Here is a 6,299-nt window from a genome sequence, read left to right as displayed (position 1 = left end):
CCATTTCCAAACATGTTTGAAAATGTTGTTGTAGGCAAATTCTACCAACGGCAAATATTTTTCCCAGCTACCCTGAAATTCGAGGATGCAACAACGCAACATGTCCTCAAGAATCTGAATCATTCGCTCAGACTGACCATCGGCCTAAGGGTGAAAAGCTGTACTAAAACTCAGCTTTGTACCCAAGGCTTCTTATAACTTCTTCTAGAACCTCGAAGTGAACCTCGGGTCTCTATCCGAAATAATCGACAGTGGTACTCCATGCAATCTTACTATCTCAGAAATGTACAAATTGAACAATCTATCAAGTGAATAATCCGTCCTTACCGAGATAAAATGAGCCGACTTCGTCAACTTATCCACTACAACCCATATGGCATCTTTCTTTTTTGGAGTTAATGGCAATCCTGTCACAAAATCCATAGTAACTCTATCCCACTTCTATTCGGGGACCATTACAAGCTGTAATAAACCTGAAGGCACTTGATGTTTAGCTTTAACTTGCTGACATACCAAGCATTTCGATACAAATTCAGAAACATCTCTTTTCATGCCGTTCCACCAGTACATCTTCTTTAAATCGTTGTACATCTTGATACTTCTCGGGTGAACTGACAAACGACTATTATGTGCTTCTTGCAAAATCTTTCGAATAAGTTCATTGTCTTTGGGTACACAAACCCTATCTCTGAACATCAAACATCCATCAGGACTGATTCTGAAATCTAACTCAACACCAGACTCACATTGAGCCCTTTTTGCCTACAAGTCATCATCATTAAGCTGAGCATCATGAATTTCCAGCAGAAATGTCGGTCTAGCCTCTAGCTCGGCCAAAACTGAACCATCATCAAGCAATGTCAAACGAGTATTCATGGCTTTCAAAGCAAACAGGGATTTCCTACATAATGTATCAGTGACTACATTCGTCTTTCCTGGGTGATAGTCGATAATCAGATCATAATCCTTAATTAATTCTAACCATCTCCTTTGTCTCAAATTTAATTCTTTCTAGGTCATCAAGTATTTCAAACTCTTGTGGTCCGTAAAAATATGGCAAGTCTCGCCATACAAATAATGCCTCTAAAATTTTAAGGCAAAAACAATAGCAGCTAGCTCTAGGTCGTAGGTTGGATAATTCTTCTCGTGGGGCTTTAATTACCGTGAAGCATAGGCTATCACCTTGTCATCTTGCATAAGTAAACAACCCAGTCCGTTCAAAGATGCATCACTGTAGACCACAAATTCTTTTCCTGTTGGTAGCACTAAAAGCAGAGCTTGATCAAGAATGTCTTTAACTTTTCAAAACTTTGCTGACACTTTTCCGTCCATTCAAACTTAACGTCTTTCTATAGCAGCTTCATCATCGGAGTCCCTATCATGAAAAATCCTTTTACAAATCTTCGATAGTAACCGGCTAAGCCCAAAAAGCTTCTAACCTCGGTTACATTCTTAGGCGATTTCCATTCGACAATTGTAGAAATCTTACTTGGATCAACTCGGATGTCTTCACCCGAAACTATAGGACCCAAAAATCCAACTTCCTGGAGCCAAAACCCACTCTTGCTAAACTTAGCATACAGTTGCTTTTCCCGCAAGGTCTGTAACACAATTCTCAGGTGCTTCGCATGCTCTGTCTCATCTTTACAATTGATCAAAATGCCATCAATAAACACAACGACAAACTTATCCAAAAATGGCCGAAAGATCCTATTCATTAGATCCATAAACACAGCCGGTGCATTCGTCAGCCCAAACGGCATGACAAGAAATTCAAAATGGCCATATCTCGTTCTGAAAGCTGTCTTGGGTACATCTGAGTCTTTAACTCGCAGCTGATAATAGCCAGACCTCAAGTCTATCTTGGAGAATATGATGGCTCCTCTCAACTGGTCAAACAAATCATCTATCCTTGGCAAAGGATACTTATTCTTGATAGTCACCTTGTTCAATTGCTGATAATCGATACATAACCTCATCGAACCATATTTCTTCTTTATGAACAACACGGGGGCACCCCAAGGTGAAAAACTTAGCCTAGAAAATCCTTTATCCATCAGCTCTTGAAACTGTGCTTTTAACTCTTTCAGCTCGGTAGGTGCCATTCTATACGGGGCAATAAAAATGGAAGTTATCCCTGGCACCAATTCAATACCAAACTCTATCTCCCTTTCAGGAGGCAATTCGGGTAATTCTTCCGGAAACACATCTGAATACTCACATACTATTGGTACGGATTTAGTCTTCAATTCAATTTCCTTAGTTTTCAACAAAAATGCAAGGTAAGCTTCGTATCCTTTCCTTATATATCTCTGGGAAACCATTGCCATGATTACAACCGACGACGAACCCAATTCTCTTGATTCAACCCATAGATTCTTACCATCCAAGCATATCAATTTCATATACTTACTACCACAATTTACAATTACATCATGTAAGGCTAACCAATCCATCCCAATATCACATCCAACTCATCAAATGGTAACAACATAAGGTTAGCTGGAAAACAATGACCATGAATCATCAAAGGACAATTCTTACAGACTTTATCAACCAAAACTAATTTGCCTAATGGGTTCGACACTCTAATGATAAATTCCGTAAGTTCAACGGGTATGTTCATATTAGACACCAATCTCATGCAGATATATGAATGCGTTGACCCCGGGTCAATTAAAGCAACAACACTTGTATCAAAAAAAGAGAAAGTACCCCTAATAACATCAGGAGTAGTGGCTTCCTCTCGAGCACGTATAGCATACGTTCTTGCCAGGGTTCGAACCTCTGAATTTACAACGTCTTTAGTCAAGACTCGACTACCACTAACACTCCCAGGGTATCTCAGAGGTCTACCTCGTAGAATGGGAGCACCCGACTTCGGAGCTATTTCCTCATCATTTTCAGCTTGTTTCGGGCAGTCTCTGAGAAAGTGATGAAGGGAACCACATCTAAAACTCGCGCCGCTCTTCATTTTGCACTCTCCGAAGTGAAATTTGTTGCAGCTCTTACACTTTGGTTTTTGATCATCTATATTCCCCACACTAGTTACCATCGGAGAGGAAGATCTTTGACCTCATCGTTTAAAGCTTCTTGATCTACCCAAATATCCCATTGATGAAGTGGAGCATTCATGCTGGCTCCTGGCTTTCTTTGTGGAGAACAAGAGTGTTTTACCACTAGGCCTCTTGCTCACAACTCAAGCCTCTCTCTTAGATTGTTTTCTTTCATTATTAAGTTCCTCGGTCTTCTTGGCTCGATCGGCCAATGCGAAAAACTCCTGTATTTCCAAGATCCCAATGAACAACTTGATGTCCTCATTCAGGCCTTAGTCGTACGAACTCCCTCTGTAACACCCCAAACCCGGCCCAGACGTTATGGCCAAATCTGATGTGCCACATTGGAGTTAAAAATCCGTGTTTCGTTTTAGTGTTTTAAAAGCCATATATTTTGCTGAGTTAACAAAGTGTATGGAAGCTAGGCACCAGGTAGGTATCCGAGGCAGAGGAGGTAAGCCATGAAGGTTGCTTAATTACCAAGCTCTTTGATTGGATCCAATCCTAGACATGCCCACAACCATAGCCACACTTTGTTATATCAAGTTTAAATTTGTTTAAGTGAACGACTTTGATAAATCGATTAATCGTGGTGTTGAACTCTTTTGGAAACAAGTATCATTTTGAAAACACGTCCTAAGTCTAACCCATTTGAATAATTATCAACCAGGTTTAAAGTTATTAAAGTTAAAATAATCCCGAAAAGAAATAAAAGAAAAGTTAAAATGGCCTTATTACAACCCCAAAAACTATAATAATAAATAATATTAAATGGAAATTTAAAGAAAACCAACGCTTATTTCAAAGTCCAAAGACAATCACCGTGGCCATTCTCAATCCTCCGCCTAAGTCCCCACATCAAGGCTCACCTGTAAGGTTAAGGAAAGGGGTGAGTTTGGAAACTCAGTGTAATAAGCCCTTTCAGAGCCCAAAACAATAATCACTGTTGGGTCTAAGCCCAAATCCAATCTCAAACATATCTTGGGCCATAGCCCTTTTCATATTTCATATTTCATAACACGGGTCAAGCCTTTTCAAGTTTCATATTCTTGGGCGAAGCCTTTATCAGAAACGGTATGGCCCATAGGCCCATTTTATAACACATGTAATGTCAAATGAAAGAATGCAACCCATTTGGGAGACTACTCAACCCACCATCCGCTACTCTCCACCCGCACCAACCAACACACCATGTGGGGATTAACTCGACCCACCCCGCCATAACTCTCCACTTTGGTAGCATAGTGCTTTATCATATAACCGAGGCCTAGCCTCTTTTAATAACTGGGCAAAAGCCCTTTTAATAATCTGGGCATAAGCCCTTTAATAATCGGGCATAAGCCCTTTAATAAGCGGGGCATAAGCCCTTTTGATAATCAGGGGCATAAGCCCTTTTGATAATCGGGCATAAGCCCTTTCATAATCGGGGCATAAGCCCTTTTGCACTTCCTCCATCCATATAAATTCCCAACCCAATGCATTTATGAACATCTCATGTGCATATCATACATATCATGTGCATATCATACATGTCATGTGCATATCATACATATCATGTTTATCAAAATCCCATGCATTAAGTTCATATATAAACCCTAGGGGTATAATGGTCATTTTCATATTATAAGGGTAATCTTGTAATTTTACCAAAATTAGGGTTTCCATGTTCATTAACATTTATAAACAATTCATGGGTGCAAACCGTGATTCGGCCCGCTTTTAGCGAAATCGAGTTATTGGGCCAAAAACCCTAATGGGCCCTACTTAGCCAATTTCGTCATCTAGGCCCATTTAGCCTATATTCCATAATGGTTTTATCAGTCTCGATGCGCAATTTAACTAGTTTTCATATTCTACCAATTTTACCCAAATGGGCCCGAAAGCCTGTTGGGCCCTATTGCAGCCCCTCGAGGCCTAACTTACCGTGAATGCCAAAAATCATGTTCTTACCGTTTCCAATGTTCCTGATCATCATCTCAACGAATCTAACTAACTAATGAGCATTCGCTTGCTCACGAGTCCTCGAAATGGCAGAATTTCGGCATTTCGGCTTTTCGGTATTTATCGCTTTAAGCTATGAAAGGGTTCGTTTACACACCTGATTTGTGATATTCCTCGACGAGATCTCCTACACGATTTCTCCTACCATCAGTTGTTAAATAGATTAGCTTGCAATAATTGAACCAAATCAAGAACTATCCAATATTAACACTTACACATTCGGCCACCCTCCATAATGGCCTTAGGCACCTTACCTTTGTCGCGATTGATGACTAGGCCTAGCTACTCCGGTGATCCAAGCTACTCCAAGTCGACACTACACTTTGCTGCTCCTTCAATAAATAAACCAAAAATATTAAAATAAGACCCCATAAAGTCTATGCCCATATTCGCCATCTCCTAAATTTGGGGTTTGACTTTTGGCCAAAGTTACACTAGGAATTGTTTACAGTTTGAACACTTACCACGTCTTTCTCCTCTTGAATCCGGATGCCTAAAAGGTAAAGGAATCGAACGCCAACTATAGAAAAGAAAAGAAAAGGTTGCTGGTCACAAAGAATCGGCACCCCTATCTTCACCGATTTCGCTTTTTGCGGTATTTGGTAGAAGTAGAGATTAAGGAAAGAAACAATGGTGAATGGAGGAAATCTGGGCTGTTTTGAAAGAAGAAAAGGAAGAAAAAATGAATAGGAGGGAGGTAGATTCGGCTGGAAAAGAAAAGAGAGAAAAAGGCTACACACCAAAGAAGAAATCGGCACAACTAAGGCCCTAATGCCGAAATTACTAACCTAATACCCCTCTGCCGAAAATCCCTCTCCAATCTCCTTATTCGCCAACTCTATCTCCATATCACATCCCTAAAATCTCTCCCCTTATCCCTCCTTAATTTATGCATTTGACTTGATCCAACTCTCCTCTTACAGAATCCACTTAGGTTCCAACACTTACCCTTCTTGCACATAAAAATAAATACTCTTATTTACCAACACAGGGAATCGAACCCAGGTCTTCCTCTATGCTCCACACGCCACCTTTTTAGGAGCTTAGTGGCGTCACCCTTGCAACTTTACCAAAGCTCTTTTTGTGATACATTTTACCCACAACTTAATATAAGGGCACCTAGCGAGAACCCCTAACTCCTAAGTCCAAAATTTAAAAATTCTACCGGGTTTTGGCCAACTCATGGGCCTTCCATAGGCCCATTTACATACCCAAATTATGAATTCTATAATCACATACCAA

This window comes from Gossypium arboreum, chromosome 2, assembly GCF_025698485.1.
Source record: "Gossypium arboreum isolate Shixiya-1 chromosome 2, ASM2569848v2, whole genome shotgun sequence".
Classification (NCBI taxonomy): domain Eukaryota; kingdom Viridiplantae; phylum Streptophyta; class Magnoliopsida; order Malvales; family Malvaceae; genus Gossypium; species Gossypium arboreum.
The sequence above is the reverse complement of the archived record's forward strand: the minus strand, read 5'-3'. Positions refer to the sequence as shown.